This window comes from Natrix helvetica, assembly GCF_964273705.1.
Source record: "Natrix helvetica genome assembly, chromosome: 2".
NCBI lineage: Eukaryota > Metazoa > Chordata > Lepidosauria > Squamata > Natricidae > Natrix > Natrix helvetica.
Genome location: NC_138552.1, coordinates 87,176,493 through 87,195,450, shown reverse-complemented (window position 1 = coordinate 87,195,450; position 18,958 = coordinate 87,176,493).

Here is an 18,958-nt window from a genome sequence, read left to right as displayed (position 1 = left end):
CATTCTTTGATAATGTGACAAAATTAGTGGACCAGAGGAATGCCGTCGATATAGTTCACTTGGACTTCAGTAAGGCTTTTGATAAGGTAGACCATAACCTACTACTAGATAAAGTAGAAGAATGTGGGTTAGACAGCATCACCACCAGATGGATTCGTAACTGGCTGACCAACCGCACTCAACGTGTAGTCCTCAATGGAACTGCATCTATATGGAGGAAAGTATGCAGTGGAGTACCCCAAGGCTCTGTTTTAGGCCCAGTACTCTTCAACATCTTCATCAATGATTTGGATGAGGGAATAAATGGGGAACTCATCAAATTTGCAGATGACACCAAGCTGGCAGGAATAGCCAACACTCCAGAAGATAGGCTTAAGATACAGAAGGATCTTGACAGAACTTGAACATTGGGCACTATCTAATAAAATGAAATTCAATGGTGAAAAGAGTAAGGTTCTACATTTAGGCAACAAAAACGGAATGCACAGGTATAGTATAGATGATACCTTGCTCAGTACTAGTAACTGTGAAAGGGATCTTGGAGTCCTAGTGGACAACCATTTAAATATGAGCCAGCAGTGTGCAGCAGCTGCCAAAAAAGCCAACACAGTTCTAGGCTGCATCAACAGAGGGATAGAATCAAGATCACGTGAAGTGTTAATACCACTTTATAATGCCTTGGTAAGGCCACACTTGGAATACTGCATTCAGTTCAGGTCGCCACGATGTAAAAAAGATGTGGAGACTCTAGAAAGAGTGCAGAGAAGAGCAACAAAGATGATTAGGGGACTGGAGACTAAAACATATAAAGAACGGTTGCAGGAACTGGGTATGTTTAGTTTAAGAGAAAGAAGGACTAGGGGAGACTTGATAACAGTGTTCCAATATCTCAGGGGTTGCCACAAACAAGAGGGAGTCAAACTATTCTCCAAGGCACCTCAGGGTAGAAAAAGAAGCAATGGGTGGAAACTAATCAAGGAGAGAAGCAACTTAGAACTGAGGAGAAACTTCCTGACAGTTAGAACAATTAATCAGTGGAACAGCTTGCCTCCAGAAGTTGTGAATGCCCCAACACTGGAAGTCTTTAAGAAGATGTTGGATAGCTATTTGTCTGAAACGGTATAGGGTTTCCTGCCTAGGCAGGGGGTTGGACTAGAAGACCTCCAAGGTCCCTTCCAATTCTACTATTGTATTATGTAAATGCAGGATAACCTTAGGCCGCACTGCAATGGTTACATGAATAAGACCTGGAAAAGCATAGATATTGATATAAATACAAAAAGCAGGCTGGTTAGAGCAATAGTCTTCCCTTTAATGACATATGGGTATAAGAATTGGACACTAAGAATGGCTGATCGCAGAAGAATTGATGTCTTTGAACTGTGGTGCTAGCCTAAATTATTGCATGCACCATGGACAGCCAGAGTAATTAACAGAGAGGTGCTAAATGATAGAAAACCAGACACATCACTAGAAGATAAAACCATAAAACTACATATGCTTTACTTTGGCCATATTAGGCGTGCAAATTCATTGCACAAGTCAATGATGCTAGGAACGGTTAGTGGAAGAAGAAGGGGCAAGCAAAGAACACACTGGCTTGATAACATCAAATCTGATACAAAGATGAATATCCAACAATTGAAAGCTGTGCTTGACACTTGCCTCTAAAGTCACTAAGCATTGGACTAAGTGGTTGAAACAACACTGTTTATTTATATTGCATTCAGTAATTGCCTGAATTGCTCACATAATCCTTTTTCTTTGCTACTCTAGGAATTCCTTCTGAATCCAACTCTGAATTCCAACTGTTTACACTTAGAAGGGAAATACGTACACTGAAACTGTAGATATTAGGATTGATATAGTTTTAAATCACACTAAGAACACATGAAAAATTAATAAATGCCAATCCAGCATACAACCTTGACACTGCCATTTTGTCATCAGACCAATAATGACTCTCCACCCCATCCCCAACCCCACATTATGTGTCATCTACAGCCATCAGAAGTGGGCATTTCTGCCTTCTGAAATGAATTGATGGCACAAAATCTTAATTACAGTGCCCACCAGAAGTGGTATTCAGCCGGTTCTGACTGGTTCTCATGAACCGGTAGTGGAAATTTTCAGTAGTTCGGAGAACTGGCAAATACCACCTCTGACTGGCCCTGCCCCGCTGCCTCCTGAGTACCAGCTGATCAGAGTCCCAGCTAATCAGCTGGGTATTCGTTTTTTGCCCTACACAGGAGAACAGAGCTGGAAAGCAGATTAGTGGGGTGGGAAGGGAATGGGGATTTTACAGTATCCTTCCCCTGGAGTGGGGTGGAAATGGAGATTTAACTGTAATCCTTCCCCTGGAGTAGGGTGGAAATGGAGATTTTTCAGTATCTTTTGCCCAGGAATGGGGTGGAAATGGACACTTTAAAGTATCCTTCCCCTGGAGTGGGCTGGAAATGGAGATTTTGCAGTATCATTTCCCTGCCATGCCCGCCATGCCACACCCACCAAGCTCCGCCCACAGAACTGGTAGTAAAAAAAATTGAATCCCACCACTAGTGTTCATGTTGTGCAACAGATACTGTTATTAATTTGTTATCAGTAAGAGCACGGGCAAGTGCCCTTACTTTTCTCTTGCCAACAAAGCTGCATTAGTCCGTGCAGTTGTCAAGATTTCAGAAGTGGTTTTCCATTTTCTTCTTCTTAGGACTGAGAGGGAAACACTGGTCAAAGATCACTCAGCTGGCTTTGTGCCTAAGGCAAGACTAGAATTCACGGTCTCCCAGTTTCTAGCTTGCTGCCTTAGCTACTGCACCAAATGGTCTTTTCATTTTTTTCATTATCTTATTTTAACATTGTATGATTTCATCAGTGGTGGGTTTCCAAATTTTTTAGAACCTCTTCTGTAGGTGTGGCCTGTTTTGTGGGAGTGGCTTGCCAACCATGTGACTGGGTGGGAGTGGCTTGCTGGCCATGTGACTGGGTGGGCGCGGCCAACTTGTAAAATGTGGTGAAACTCACTTATCAACGCTCTTGCTTAGCAACCAAAATGTTGGCTCAGAAACTCTGGCATTTGAAGCACACAAGTCTTAAAGCTGTCAAGTTACAAGACCGTTGCACCCCTAACCCTTTAGAAAAAAAAACCCCAAGGGTGTTCAAACTTGACAGCGTTAAGACTTGTGGACTTCAACTCCCAGAATTCCTCCTCTCGCTCTTCATCTTGTGATGTGTGGATGGGCGGGGGTGGGAGCTGGAATCGGTTCTAAACGGCACTGTAGATTTGTGGAACCTCTTCTATAGAAGAGGTTAGAACTGGCAGGAACCCACCTCTGGATTGCATAGTTCTGATTTAGGCAATCCCTTTCAGTTCTTCTTCAGGGCTCTCTGGATATCTGCTCCAGTGACTTGATGACAACCACAGGTGGATATGGTAAAACAATAAGGAAAATGCTAAAAACTAAATCAGCCAAGTCTGATTGTTTTCCTGCAGATGCTCCAGGGGAGAAACTTCGGAATGGAGATTACAGGTTGTCCATGGAATCCTTACCCTTGCCTCAGTCGATGGACTTGATTTTAAAAAGCATTACAAGCTGTTTGGGGGACAAATTATTGATTTATAAAATATAATATAAATCTTTAAAACCAATCAATAAATGCATCCTGATTTATTTGTCAATTCAAAATTGATTATTTCTCTTCCCTTGAACAAATTATAGCGATAAATTATATATATTTTTTATTTATTACATACATATCCTACTTCTCCTCCAAATGGCTCAGGTCAGTGACCTTCTTTTCCTTGTATTTTATTCTCAAACAATTCTGTGAGCTAGGTGGAAGATGGAAGAACACATCAAGCCCAAACTACACAAAGCATCTCCAAAGTTAGTACAGGTGGCCCTCAATTTACAACAGTTCATTTAGTGACCGTTCGAAGTTAAATCACTGAAAAAAGTGACTTATGACCAGTTTTTACACTTATGCCATTATAACATTCCGCATGGTAACGTGATTTACACTTGGATGCTTGACAACCAACTCACATTTATGACGGTTGCAATGTCCTGGAGTCATGTAGATTGCCTTTTGTGACCTTTGGGCAAGCAAAGTCAATGAGGATCATTGATTCAATCAGATTCACTTAACAATCATGTTACTAATTTAATAGCAGCAGTGATTCACTTAACAAATATAGCAAGAAAAGTTGTAAAATGGGGCGAAACTCAGAACAAATTTCTCACTTAACAACATACATTTTGGGCTCAGTTATGGTTATAAGTTGAGGATAACCTGAATTCTACAATTGGAATATTTGTTTCTTAAACGAAAAAAGTTTTTGTTAACTAACTGAAGATGGAATGGTACTCCTTTTAATGACACAATATTGGTTCACGTATAGCCATCCACCTCCTACTGATTTTGTGATGATCATTTCATCTCTTCAGATATGTCACATGCCTGGTATCAGAAACCATGTTTTATCCCCTACATCACATCAAACACTGGGCTCTAAAATATATTGACCCACAGTCATGAGAAAACAATGTATTCATAAGCAAGTCCAGCATGCCAACATTCCAAACAAATTACAAGTAAATGCAAGCCAGCTTCTAATATTCTTCAGTGTAATTACTTCTTTCTCAGAAGAAACTATGACTGTCTAAGCATGATTGTTTCTATGTAAAGTTCTATAATGAATCCCTCTGAAATCTGGGTGCTTCAAAATCTCCAGTCCTGCTAAATGAAATTTAGTAAGGTTTTCCCAAAGTATTTAAATTCCCCTCTGAATTGTGAGAAACAACTCAAATGAGTAAAACACTGTAGGAATGTTAGATTACCTTTGATGCAGTGGTGAAATTGATTTTTTTTTACTACCAGTTCTGTGGGCGTGTCTTGGGTACGCTGTGGCTTGGTGGGCATGGCAGGGGAAGGATACTGCAAAATCTCCATTCCCACCCCACTCTGGGGCCAGCCGGAGGTGGCATTTTCCGGTTCTCCAAACTACTCAAAATTTCCGCTACTGGTTCTCCAGAATCTGTCAGAACCTGCTGGATTTCACCCTGCTTAGATGGCAATGTCAGCAATGATATTGTTGAGGAACATCAACATTTCTGATGCCAGAGAGGGGTGTTGCTGCTGACCATGATGCCATCCAAAGTATTTCCTGGTGCAAAGAAAGTTAACACCATAGCTCCATCCGAATGCTAAACATCTCTCCACATTTTTTGTACCTACTCATTTTGCTGATGTAAGGCTGACACTGGCATAGCGTAATTTTTAATGGACTGGTTCATCATTCATACCCATGGGGCAAGAGTCTTTTTTGTATAATCAGGCCCTCATTATTCACAGTTTTACTGTTCAGTATGCAGAACCACCAGTAAGGGATATACTAGGTTCTGGCATTTGGGCTAATGTGCAGTGATACTGTAGGTGACATTATAAGGTTTATCAAACGATCACTTTTTTTCATAGGAATCAGCAGTTCCTGGTGCTGATTGAATTTCTTTCTCGCTGCATAAAACATTTAACGAGGCCAATTAAAAGGGTCAACAGCGCAGGGTGACCAGGATCATATCCATCATGTTGGCATTGGCCTGCTATCCAAATGGCAGCAATGTTTACTCTTGTTTTGAAGGATATGTAATTAATACAATCTGATAAAGCACAATGGCCATCTAAAAGAATCAACAGTTTAATCTTTCTCACTCACAGCAGATCCTAGGAAGGAAATTGATGGGTTTTTTAAGAGGGGAGGGGGAGGAAATTTTATAAAGCGGGATATCAAAACATCCCCTCTTCTTTATAAAAATGTTCATTTTTGCTAAACCTTTTTTCCCCCTCAAAAGATTTGCGATGATAATGCCTTAACCTCAGCTTTAGCCTACAGACTACACAGTCTTCCCAACCTTTTGGTCTGTACAATGTGTTGGACTATATCTCCCATCATTCTATGGTGTGCATCATAGGAACCGAGAACCCCGTGTATTGAGAAACACCCTACCTGGAAATAAATTCTATGAAATGGAAAAAAAACTCATTTCTCTGACCTGGCAAATATTTCATATTAAAACAACTAAATTAAACATTAAATTTAAATTAAAAAGTAAAACCCTAAAAATATAAAAAATAATAAATACATTAAAAGAAAACAACAGCAAAAACTCAAACAGTAGACTTACAATAATACAATACAATAGTAGAGTTGGAAGGGACCTTGGAGGTCTTCTAGTCCAACCCCCTGCCTAGGCAGGAAACCCTATATCGTTTCAGACAGATGGCTATCCTACATTTTAAAGACTTCCAGTGTTGGGGCATTCACAACTTCTGGAGGCAAGCTGTTCCACTGATTAATTGTTCTAACTGTCAGGAAATTTCTCCTCAGTTCTAAGTTGCTTCTCTCCTTGATTAGTTTCCACCCATTGCTTCTTGTTCTACCCTCAGGTGCTTTGGAGAATAGTTTGACTCCCTCTTCTTTGTGGCAAACCCTGAGATATTGGAACAATGCTATCATGTCTCCCCTAGTCCTTCTTTCTCTTAAGCTAAACATACCCAGTTCCTGCAACCGTTCTTCATATGTTTTATGGACTTGATGGACTACGAGGTCTTTTTCTGCTGTCACTTTTCTATGTTTCAATGTGAATCCTTTCTTGGACAGTTTACTTGGTCACACCATTCCCTGGTCATCTCCTTTTTGAACTGTTGCAATACACTCTACATGGGGTACCCTTGAAAAGTATAAGGAAACTTCGTCTAGTACAGAATGCAGCCTTGTGTGCGGTGTTGGCTATGCATGTAACATATATGCTGCATAAGCTTCACTCCATGCCAGTTTGTTTCCTTTTCCAAGTCAAGATATTGATTATGACTTTTAATGCATGGCATGAGGTCAAGTTACTTATGGAACATTCTTCATTGTATTTCATCAGTCCATCCCACCCAGTCAGGCAGGGATGGTATGTTACGGACCCCATCTGTTAAAGAATTCCAACTGGCAATATCCTGGCCTTTCAGAAAGGTGTGAAAACATGGCTCTGTGGCCTTTCTTGGAATTCATAGAGGAACATGTGGCTGTGGGGACCGGTTAGTGTCCTGAAAGTCCTCCCCCTGCCTTTGAAATGGGACAATTTGCTTTGGCCAACTTGCATGAAGACTCTCTGCCCAATATCCCTATTCAGCCAAGCAGCTCTCAGACTGCTTTTGGGACAAGCTCAGCTGCAGCAGACTTTCATAGGTACAATATTTAACAGTTTATTATGAATTTTCTTCTTTGCCTACTGAATGCAGCATTCATTTCTCAGTTAATTTGGTTCTAAAGAAATGTGTCACCAGATCATAATGTTCTTTGTATTATTCTTGCTGATTTACTTCTGTGTTTGTTTTCATTAATATGTGATTATTATATTGAAAAAAGAAGATAACAAGATGTGCTTACATATGCAGAAGAGAAATTAAGGTTTAATAGAATGTTTAATATCACAACAGCCTGATTGTTCTTATTACAGGATGGTATTTATAGAGTAGCTCCTAGCCAACCATATTCAGCTGCATTTAATGTATGGAAGGGAAAGGAAGTGAAATCAATGTGGGAGTTCATTTACATGGATTTGTGCTAAATGACCTCTGCCTTCCATTCAAAGATTTAAATTCCAGAAATCCAACTGGAACTTAAAATTTGATAAAAAGCATTCTTGTGCATGCTATTGCTATTTCAGACAGTAAGTTAAATGAAACATGTCCACAAAGCATGGCTAATATTTGGATTGCAGTGATTCAAGGAATTCTGTAGCTGCGATCTTGGTCTTTAAACCTTGGTCTAAAGAATGGACTCCATAATGCTAAAAAAATCTTTTCATTTAGGCCGTTATTTTAATACACACTAATTTTATTATAAAATGATTAATTATAAATTATTAAATTATTTTAGTGCAGCATTAGGGTACTATAGAGAAATGCTTCCGGGATGTTTTGAAGTCAGCTGCACTCTAGAGTAGTAAATGCAGGTGTTCTGTTTACAGATCCAACAATTATAAACCAATGAAATCCCCCCCATTTGCACTGACTAGTATTGAATGATACAATCTAATTCCATGGCACTTAAGAAGATTTAACTACTGAGTAAACCATGCATTTGAATTGTAAGCCACCAAGAGTCATTGACTGAGATGGGCAACTATAGGAAAATGAATGAATGAATAAATAATACATACATACATACATAGGGACAAACTCACATAGCACACTTGCATATGCACAATATCTCAATAATTTATTTTGAATTCTTCTTTGCCTGGTGAATATTGCATTCATTTCTCAGTTAATTTGGTTTTGAAGCAAGTGTGTTGGCAGGTTTGAAAGGGCATACTACAGATCCTATTCTTTTCTCACCCAAATCATTGCTTAATTGTGACAAATGAAGGACACACACCCAACCAAAACAAGTATTTTAAAGTAAATGTCCTTTCATCAAGCTACCAGGTAGTGAATTCAAAACATCAGTCTCACAAATGAATCCTGGAAAAAAATACAATCTATTTAGCCCTGTAAACTCTGCAAAGCCTTGCTCACAACTGCTGTGAGCAAGGCTTCCAAGAGCTGCTTTGGCACTTAGACATAATTTGAATTTTTTAATAATTTTATAACTTTTAACATTTTAACCCCAATTTTAATATTTTAATGTTAACTTTACATTCTGGTTTATATGCCGATATTTTACTGGGGCCCTTCCTTGAGGGAGATCGACGCTTTAGAAATACAAAATATAATAAAGTGAAAAAACTTGATACTTCAACTTCAGAAAACCAGGCAAACTTATGTCTATGGAAATCCAGGTCATGGTTGCCCCAAAGGTGCTTTTTTTCTTTTTTCAAGAGGCAACAGGACTTTCTGGTTTTTCTATGAAGATGTTTAGCTTCTCATCCAAGAAGCTTCTTCAGCTCGGACTGGATGGTGCGGAATGGAAGGATTATCCTCCTTGCAGACAGCTGGTTATTGCATCCTTTTAGAGAGTCATAGTGGCCACCTGGAGGTTTAATTATGTCCTCAGGGTCACCTGAGTAGCGCAAATGGCCTTGTTGAAAGTGCTGAAAGGACTGTGTTGTAGACTGGAGATAGATCATGTTGTATCCCTCCCCCTCTGTTGAGAGAGCGGCTATTCAGTTTTGACATAGATGACCTCTTTGACCCTTCTTTCAAACCATCTGACTTCTCTATCCAAAATGTGGACTTTGCTGTCTTCAAGAGTGGCCTTTTGTCTTTTAAATGCAGATGGACTGCTGAATCTAGTCCTGATGGGTTTGTTCTGCTATGCTGTGCCATGCATTTATGAAGTGGCTGTTTCCCCAATGTACAGATCAGCACATGGGTCACTGCATTGTACATATCATGTTGCTCAGTTTGTGTCTGGGTGTTTTATCCTTGGGTTGGACAAGCTTCTGCCGTAGTGTATTCTTGGGTTTGAAGTGTACAGGTATGTTGTGATGACTGAAGATCCTCCTGATGAGAAGTGAAACATCTTCAAAGAATCAGGAAGTCCAATTGCCTCTTTGGGGGGGGGGGGGGAGAGCGGGGAAAGCACCTTAGGCAAGCTTATTTTCCGGCAAGGGCTCTACTCCCCTTTTGATTCTGCAACTAGGAATGATGGTGCAATGCCCTCTATACGTGTGAAGGTAATCTTTTCTTCCCCCATAGGTCGAATTATTTAAAATGGGAGGAAAAAGCAATTGAAGTGGCCTGCTCAGGCAGACACCTTTTTATTGTGATTAGTAATGCTACTTGAGGCAACGAGGAAAGGGCGAGCCTGCAAAAGAACTGCTATCTTTGGTCAAGCAACTACAACAGAAGCTTCTTTTCTGTCCCCTTCATTAACTCCATCTGCACTTCTCTTCCGGGGAGGACAGCAACGCCTCTAGCGCCCCCTCCGGCTCCCAGCTGCTCTTGCAGCTTCAGCGGCTGGCGGAAGAGGCTTCCCTTCTGCCACTCCGGCTGCGCGTCTCGCGTTCTTCTCCGCGTGTCAGCGCTACCGCGTGGTTGCCAGCCAAAGAGGAGTGTATTTCTCTGCCACTGGCTGAGGCCAGCCGTCGCAAAGACGCAGCGCTCCTTCTTTCACACCGCGCTCCTTCCGCGTCGCGTGCGGCAAGGATTGCCGCCACTGCTACCTGCGCGCGCGCGCGCGCGCTTCGGCTTGCAGCAGGAGCCTCTACCACGGCACGGTCGTGCTGCGCACGCGCCTCGCTCGTTGACCTCACTCGGCATCTCTGTTGCGGCGCCTTGGGAGAAAGGGGAGAGGGGCGGAGTTTAGGAGTTCTCTTATGGAGCGGGAGGAGTCGAATCTTTTTTGAGCGCTGTTTTTGCCCCGCTCGCTTTAAATTGAGTCAGGAGTCCAGGCGCTGAGTGGTGGTCGGGTGTTTTTTGTGTTGGCTGCCCGGCAGTAGTGTTCAAGTTCTTGGCTCAGCTTCTGTTTCTTAGCTATGATTATCTTAGCTGTGTTTGTACTAAATCTGATTACTGAATTGACTTTTTTTCTTGAGTTGGCACAATATATTGAACAACGTATTAATTAAAATGCCCATATTTGTTCAGCATGCTAATTTCAAAAAAACAGGATAACGGATGAATGCAGATTCTCCAAGGCACCTGAGGGTAGAACAAGAAGCAATGGGTGGAAACTAATCAAGGAGAGGAGCAACTTAGAACTGAAGAGAAATTTCCTGACAGTTAGAACAATTAATCAGTGGAACAGCTTGCCTCCAGAAGTTGTGAATGCCCCAACACTGGAAGTCTTTAAGATGTTGGATAGCCATCTGTCTGAAACGGTATAGGGTTTCCTGCCTAGGCAGGGGGTTGGACTAGAAGACCTCCAAGGTCCCTTCCAACTCTATTATTGTATTGTATAGATGCTTGATGTTTAATGTATATGGTTAAGCGTATTGTGAGAATACAGTTAAAATATGACCATGGATGATTAAATAACCCTATACGTTTTGTAGTTGTACATAGGATAAACTGAACTATAAGTAGGCAACATGGGCTGGATTGCACCATATGTTATATTAGTTGTACTATTGTGCGAACTCAGACATTTATTCTTCACTAATTTCAAAGCTGAATAGTTTGAAGGACATTTAAACTGATTGACTAGATGATGAAAATCATGTCCCATCAAATCACAGTTGCTTCGTAGATTTTCTCAGTCTGTCCTTACCTGTATTTTAACTTTTCCCATGGTGCATTCATCATCACTGTAACTCAATCTATTCACCTTGCTGCTGGTCATCTTCCTCTCTTTCTTTCCACATTTCCTATCCTGATTAGAGTCCTTTCCAAAGAGCTAGATCTTTGCATAATATGTATGTTTGAAGCAGGATAATTACAATCTGTCCATTTGCCTCAAGTGCGAACTCTGGGTTGATTCATTTGATGATCCATTCCTTTTCTTGGCTATCTACAATATCTCAACATTTTTCTCCAACACCAAAGTTCAAAAGGGTCACTACTCTTCCTACCTTCAAAATCTTTTTTTTTTTACTTTTATAGAATGTCTCAGGACTAGCATAGCTTGCACGATTCTGATCTTTGTAGGTATAGACCCATGATAGTCAGCCTATAGCACCCATGCCAGAGGTGGCATGGGTAGCCATATCTGCTGGCACGCGGGCCATCAACTCCAGCGTGCATGCGTGCACCGGCCAGCTGATTTTTGCATTTCCAGAGGGCTAGCAGGCCATATTCACTCTCCCCAGGCTTAAGGAAAGCCTTCAGGAGCCTGGGAAGGGTGAAAACAGCCTCCCCTGTTCCTCCGGAAGCCAGAAACTGATCGTTTCCGAACTTCCAGTAGGCCAGTTGGGCCCATTTTTCACCCTCCCCAGGCTCTGGAGGCTTTCCTGGAGAGGACAAAAGCAGCCTCTTCTGCCCCCCCCCCCCCCGAGGAAATACCAAACTCATCTTGGAGGCGAGCAGTGTGGCACGGGGGTGGGGGTTGGGGCGTTGTGCGCGCATGCACATGTGGGAGTGTGCTTTGCATTATGGATACCAGCACGCGTGCACACATTTTTGGCACCCAACAATAAAACGGTTAGCCACTGGTATAGACACATAAGTTCATCTGAATAGCTTTTCAAAGGATTCTGTGCCTGATCTACCAAGGTCCAGTTTGCAGCATATTTTTTGAGAATATATGGCTACAGAGCAACAAATAATGTAACTCAGAACAGATCATTAGCACAGGAGTTGTGAAACAACTGAAATCTCACCCTCCCTCCCCAGTTTTCCCAAGTTTTGTTTCACAGGATAGGAAAAAAAAAAAAACACTGAGTGGAATGTATTTTGAGGGTTTATACTCTTTTTGTTTTGTTATATAAGTTGAACAACATATTTCATATTTACCAAAAGTTTTTATACCTGTCTTCTTTGATGTAGGTTTCACTGCTGGTTTAACAGATACACATTGTGTGACTTGATAGCCATGGTCAAGATTGTGGCAGGAGAATTTAGATTCTTAATGCCCTTATATGACACAGTGATTTTTCACCTTGTTCACGTGTCCATATGGTCCCAGAGACATAATGTGGTCCAAAGTATTCTCAGAAAGTAAGTCCTGCTGTGTTAAATGGAGCGTATTCCTAGAGAAGTGCATAGGATTATAGCCATAGGCAATTCTGTCCACATTTTCTAGAGAATAAATTCCTATCGATATAGTTGGTTGAGTAAATAAGCTTCAGGTCAAGCCGTTAAAGTTTGAGTACCAATCTGTGAGATAATTGCTTGACCATGACAGTGCACTAAAATTTCAAAACTACTAGCAAGTTCCTCAGAGCTGCAAGCGCCTCTTCAATATTTGAGAAGGATAGGTTTTATTAGCCACCTAATGTTCCAAACTGGCAATAAATGTATTAATAGACTAAAAATACATTTTCGGTCAGTTATACATCTAGAAAAGTCCAGCGGTCACAAAACAGTATGCAAGATTTTGAACTGTCCAGAATTCTTCATGATAAGTAAAAGAAAAAATGAGGAGAGAAGTGAAGGATGTAAGGCTGGCTATTGTTGAAGTTGGGTGACCTGCTTTTAACCACTGTTATAAGATGGTCCATGGGAGGAGGTTGCACATGTTCTTGTGAGGTTCTGTTTTGTCCTGTGATGGACAGATGGATGCTTGAGTCTAAGATTAAATGCAGACTTACAGTGGTTCTCCAAACCTGAAGAAGTTTGCATTTTACAAACGAGATTCTTGTGCAGTGAATGATCAGCGACTTGAAATAGCTGACGTTATAAAAGATGTGTGTTAAGGAAATATGAATTGATATATAACAAGTCCCTGGGTTAAAAATGCCCACTGTAGCAAAATTAGAGCTAAATACCCAATGATTCAAGTTAAACTTAGAGTGACTCAAATTAAATACACAATGGTTCAAGTTCATTGCACAATATTATTCATACAGTATTATACAATAATACTGTTCCAGCTTATGTACACATTCAAACTAAGGACCGACCTTGGGAACAGAACTAGTTCAAACTGAATACTATCTGTAGTTCATTTTTATTTATGCATTACAATTCAGTAAAAAAAGAAAATAAGCTCTACTGGAATTATTCTAGAGAAGTAAATTCACATAGTTTTATATGAATACCTTACAGGAAACCAGGTCATGTGCAAGTTACACATAGTCTCCTTTTTATGTCCACCACCTGCGGGTAGATATTGTATTGAGAATGCTGGAGAGAAGAGCTCTTTGAAGTAAGTGATGTGCAGCAGAGTCTTGCAACACAACATGTTCACCATTCACGCAAAGGATCTGTACAATGCCTGAATAGGGATAGAATTTGAAATGGATGGCTATGAAAGATATAATAGTAAGTAAATTATCTAATTTCTCCTTGACTGAGGAGATTAGTCTTAAACTTTGACAGAAAGAAGATAGGAAATAGAAAGTAAAGAGATGGTTGTAAAGGGATAAGTGGAATTAGGTGTAAAAAATTCAGATGAGTAAATTGAGGGTATGTTTAAATACTGTAATATGCCATTTCATCATAAATGATGTAATCCATATCCCATTTTGCTTATGAAATTTGTACACTGCTTTTTGTTGTTGCTGTTTAACTCTAGCCACCTCTTAGTCACACTAAGGATACAGAATCTGTATGGAATAAGATTAAAACATAGTGTACATTATATAGTTATTCCTCCCAAAGACATGCAGATGAGTTGAGCTACACAGTGTTGAGGGTACATTTAATATACTCTCTATTGCTCTTTGGAGACCTAATTTAAGTTTTATTAAATATTGCATTGTCTGCTCTGCTTGTCTTCTTGGGTCTATTAAGGCTTTGGGGGCCTTTAACAGCCTGTGGGGCCTAATGAAATGAATTAAGTGCCCTGGCATGATAAACTAATGCAGTTCATTCAGAAGAGTTTAGTTCGGCTCTTCTGTCAAAAGAGCCATCTTGCATGCAGCTCATTCGTATTCTTTCAGCTACCCTTACATAAACCTCCCTGCTCACACAGCTCTGCATATGCAAACCTCGTTCAAAGAAGAGGGGCTTATACCAGCAAAGTGCTTTGAAAATGTTGGGTTTTTCTTTTGGTTTTTGGGATGTGGCTTCTTTTAGGAGTTTGCAAAAGTGATCAAATGTGAACCGTTTGAGAATTTCACTCTCAAAGCAAAAGGTTCAATCCGTGCTAGTGTGAGGGCTTGTTCTGGACAAAATGAGCTCCTTTGAAATATTCTCTGGAATATTGTTTTGAATCTTAGGTGTGATGAAGGGCAAAGTGCCAGAGCAGAGTGGTGACAAGGCATCCAAGCAGGTTGTGGCTATTGTGTAGTGAGCTTTAGTAGGCAAGAACAGACCAGCATAGATACAACAACATGTATTGGCTCAAAACTGGAACTGTGGAACAACAGGCAAATCCCTGTAATTTATACTCTGGGCCCCCAGGTCAGGGCATTAACCAATCACAATATTTGAAAAAAAAAAAACCACCCAAATATGAATGTTCTAAGTTTCCCTCCAACACAGTTGAAATTAACAGTTAGGGTCATCCAAAGGTTAGTTTCCCTTTAGAAGGACTTAACACAACTATATACAGTATATCCAACACATAACAGTGGCCCAGGGAGGAGACTTTCCAGCCTAGGTTTTGTTGAAAAATGTGATGCTCAGGATGGCAGCTGGATAGGACTTAATGCTGTTAGTTCACCCAGTGCAGCTGGTGGATGTGGCAGCTTGTCTTTGAGGCCATCCTCTTTTTCTTCAAGGAAATCTCATTTTAGTTCTAATATACAGGAATTCCTGAAAAGCCTTAAGTTTTTAAAACTGTCCTTCTTGGAGAGTTTAATGCATTAGTCTTAGGTTCAAAAAAAAAGTAGTATAGTGGGTGGTTGGAAGAAAGGAAGACACTGATACCATTTTTACCATTTTTTTTTTTTTACTTTTCATTTCAGATCTTAAGAGTTTGAACTTCATTAGACTTCTGATTCAAGGGTGAGCTTCAAAAATTTCAGCAACGGGTTGTCTGCCCGGTTGCTGGGTGGGCATGGCCTTCTCAGCCTCCTGAGCCATGGTGGGGAGGCCCATTTTCGCCTTCCCCAGGCTCTGGAGGCTTTTCTCGAGCCTCTGGGAGGGCAAAAAACTTCCTCCCTGGGCTCCAGAGGCCCTCTGGAGGCCAGAAAAGGGCCTGTTTCCAGTCTTCCAGAACTTCTGGGAGGCCTTTTTTTCTCCTTCCTGAGCCTCCATGCAGGCCCTGCACTTATCTCGCATCCAAAACAGGCCGCAGGGAGATTCCTGGGAGAGGTGGGGTGGGCAGGATGGGTGGGGTGGGTGGGGCTAGCCGGGGGGGGGGGATTTTGAGGTTCTCTGAATTGGCCATAACCTTAACTACAGGTTCTCTCGAACCTGGGCGAACCTGTGGCAGCCCACCCCTGTTCTAATTCCAACTCTATAAAGTGACAGGCAGGGGCATCTGTTAGGGAGGGGGTCCAAAAGACAAGATGGTGGGTACTACTGCATGATTGAAGCCCATCCTTTGTTGAGCAATGTGTTGCATGAATGTCAAAAGAAGTGGGGTTTTGATTACATTATAGTCATGCCTACAATCTTGCTTTTGGCAGATACCCAGGGTTGTAGCTATTGCAAATGTCAGTGTTTTGTTAACAGGTATGGAAAAATTAAATTAAAATTAAATTACGGGATTTCAGTCTTGTGATGGATTGAGAGCAATAGTCACCTGTGTCTGTAACATTCCTTAAGCTACACATATGCTCCCTGGGCAGTGCTAAATGAGGGACAATAGCAATAGCACTTAGACATATAAACCGCTTCGCCGTGCTTTACAACCCTCTCTAAGCGGTTTACAAAGTCAGCATATTGCCCCTAATTCTGGGTCCTCATTTTACCACATCGAAAGGCTGATAAAACCTTTTGAGCCAGTCAGGATCAAAGGAATTGAACTCCTGGCAATGTGAACAGTTAGGTTGGAATACTGCATTCTAACCACTGTGCCACCACAATGACCAGATGCAGCAATAGTGCCCTCTTGAGCCTCATGGCAGAGGTGGTATTCAGCAGGTTCTGACCAGTTCTGGAGAACCGGTAGCGGAAATTTTGAGTAGTTTGGAGAACCGGTAAATACCACCTCTGACTTGCCCTACCCCCATCTATTCTCTGCCTCCCAAGTCCCAGCTGATCGGGAGAAAATCGAGATTTTGCAGTATCCTTCCCCTGGAATGGAGTGGGAATGGAGATTTTACAGTATCCTTCCCCTGCCAGGCCCAACAAGCCATCTCCACCAAGCCATACCATGCCATCAAGCCACAAAACCTATAGTAAAACAACTTGAATTCCACCACTGCCTCACAGCCATGACAAACAAAGGAATTCAGAGATTTAAGCTGCCTTATTAATGCAGACTTCAAGAGTAAGTCTTGATCTAAGAGTATGTACTAGATCGATCAGCTGGAAACTTAGCCGAACTCCCATTTCTGTTGACAGGACCAGCACAGAAGTGTAAAATTCCATTAGCACAAAAGGCAGCAAAGTTAAATCTCAATACTGACCACATTATAAAAATAGTGAGAACTAGGAAAGCAAATGAAGCTCAGAGCACACTTACCACCCCAAAAGATCTCTAATAGGCAGAGAGTATAACAAGATCATGGGCTTATATCAGTTTCTGAGAATCCATTGCACTATTCATCCCCTGCAAAAAAACGTTTTCCCACATATAGAAGTGGAGCTATAATACACTGTACTGTATTGTATGTTGCTACTAACAGCATAAGAAGTATCAGCAAAGGTATCAATAAAGTATTTTAGAAACTCATTTCTTTTTTTCCCCAAGTAGATTCCTTCTTGGATTGTTGTATCTTTCTTGTTAGGGTGATTTAATCCCTGCTTAACTGAATTAAAGTACTCCTTTGAAACTTTGCATTGACCTAGTTATGGTTTTAATTGATTACCTGATTCCTGATTCCATAGCAAAAGAATCAATGAAGACTTAGCCAGGAAAAAAAATACAGAGATGAATACAGTCAAGGTACAAAAACAAATGATGCTTCAAGTTTATCTCAACAAATGAGTACAAAGACTGCTATGAGAAATTGGCAGATGAGTCCAGTTTCCTATTTTTATAAGGAATAAATGTTGACTATTTAATGCTGAAATTATTTACATGTAAACTATGCATAACAGCTGGTATCCTTATTAGGCAAATGTATTCTTGCCAATTGCAACTTATATCATCCTTTCCTGTTTGAAGAAGACGTTACGGCCTTTTGGCTTCAATAACTATTAAGATAACTAATTTTTTGGTTAAAAAAAAATGTGGACTGATTATATTTTGGAAAATTGTTCCACATCCTTGTAAGAAACTATTCAAGAATTTTTGAATAGCTGAATGTCACCATTAGGGATGTATGTATGAAATGTTTTACTTCAAATTGCTTCAAAACACACAGCAGGTTTGAGCGTTGCAGAAAATGAATTCAAAACCCAGTATTGCTAAGGAATAAGTATAAGAATAAGAATATTATTTTATCCATAATCCTAATCCAACCCAATCTAAATTCTATTATACAGGTGGTTCTCAACTGTAACAGTTCATTTAGTGACCATTTAAAGTTACAACGGCACTTAGAAAAGTGACTTATGACTGTTTTTCATGGTTACATCTTTATAACATCCCTGTGATCATTTGATCAAAATTCAAATGTTGGGCAACTGGTTCATAATTATGACCGTTGCTGTGTCCCAATGTCATGTGATCACCTTTTATGACCTTCTGACAAGCAAAATCAATGAGGAAAAGTGTTGGTTTTAGAAAGTTAGAAATGGACTAAAAATTGGATAATGCAAGAAGAAATCGCTAGTTATATTTTAAGAACAGATGATACAAACATTGTTTATAATTCTTGTGATAAAGGGAGAAATCATTTTTATTGCCTTTGCTATTGTAATTAAAATATCAATAAAAATGCAATGCAAATGCTTCCAACTATATCCTCGGTGGCGCAGTGGTTAGACTGCAGTACTGCAAGCTACTTCTGCTGCCTGCTGGCTGCCTGCAATTTGGCTGTTCAAATTCCACCAGGCTCAAGGTTGACTCAGCTTTCCATCCTGACGAGGTGGATAAAATGAAGATCCAAATTGTTGGCAGCAATATACTAACTATAAAACTGCTTAGAGAGGGCTGTAAAGCACTGTAAAGTGGTATATGTCTAAGTGCTAATGCTATTGCTATCCTGTATCTGTCTTTGTTGTCAAAATCTGTCCATTTTTCTTAACCCATAATGCTTTCCTATTGTTACTTTTCTTTGTAATACTGTATAGTTAGAGAATAATTTAGAGCCCATTGCTAAATTCATAATACTTTTGATTAGCATATTGCATTTCATTGTAAATGTTGTAAAATGTTTAAATTCCATTCTTTTCACCCTAGAGCAGTTTATACATTTTCAGTCCT